The sequence below is a fragment of the Triticum aestivum genome, chromosome 7B, assembly GCF_018294505.1.
Source record: "Triticum aestivum cultivar Chinese Spring chromosome 7B, IWGSC CS RefSeq v2.1, whole genome shotgun sequence".
NCBI classification, from domain to species: domain Eukaryota; kingdom Viridiplantae; phylum Streptophyta; class Magnoliopsida; order Poales; family Poaceae; genus Triticum; species Triticum aestivum.
This window is the reverse complement of record NC_057813.1, coordinates 753,936,209-753,936,997: the sequence shown is the minus strand read 5'-3', so window position 1 is coordinate 753,936,997 and position 789 is coordinate 753,936,209. Positions and strand designations below refer to the sequence as shown.

Sequence of the window (789 nt, the reverse complement as noted above, 5' to 3'; positions counted from 1 at the left end):
CCTATTTGTAACATTTTGTTCTTCCCTTCTACTCGAATGAAAAGGTAGAGCTCCTGCTGTTTGCACCAAAAAATAACAACCCTTCTACGTGAAAAAAAAGAGAGGAAATCAAGACAAGAATTACATTAGGTGGATAACAAAGTAATTAAAATGCTCATTCAGTTATCATATACTGCTGTCTTCTCTCTCTCTCTCTCGAATCCACCCAGAAGTCGGCATTCGACTTCTAGAATCAAACTTGAAATTTAACAAAGTGGTCGCATGGCCTAATGGATAAGGCGCTCGCCTCCGGAGCGGGAGATTCTGGGTTCGAGTCCCAGTGTGATCGATCAATTCTCTTTTTTTATCCCTTTTTCTTTACTTTACAAATATATATCTTTTTTTTGTATCTCTCTATCTATTAGGTTAACATAACTTGCATGTGCGTGAGCTGTTTGGCCTGCCCAGGAACTTAATTAGCGAATATATGTCATTTTTATATCTCTCTTTCTATTGGGTTAACATAACTTCCATGTGTGTGAACTGTTTGGCCTGCCCAGGAACTTAATTAGCGACGCCACAAAGTTTGCTTTCCTATCCTTCTTATTAATCCATCACAACACCAGATAATTATTGGGATGCTTTTCCTCGGTCTTGATGGTAGCCCTCTTCAAAGTCTCAAAACACACTGTTCTTCATGAGTTAAGCAAGTGCAAATATGTATCGGCTGCTCATTGGAACACATAATACTCATTACGGCCTCGTTCGACCGTCTGTTGTGGCTAGGAGGAAACACCCAAAAACGAATTG

At 39.7% G+C, this 789-nt stretch overlaps 1 non-coding gene across 1 annotated transcript; it reads left to right on the top strand.

Moving 5' to 3' along the window:
* The first annotated feature begins 255 nt into the window (after positions 1-255).
* Positions 256-328, top strand: TRNAR-CCG (transfer RNA arginine (anticodon CCG)). The gene has a single exon. It is a non-coding gene; the product is annotated as a tRNA-Arg (tRNA).
* The last annotated feature ends 461 nt before the right edge of the window (positions 329-789 follow it).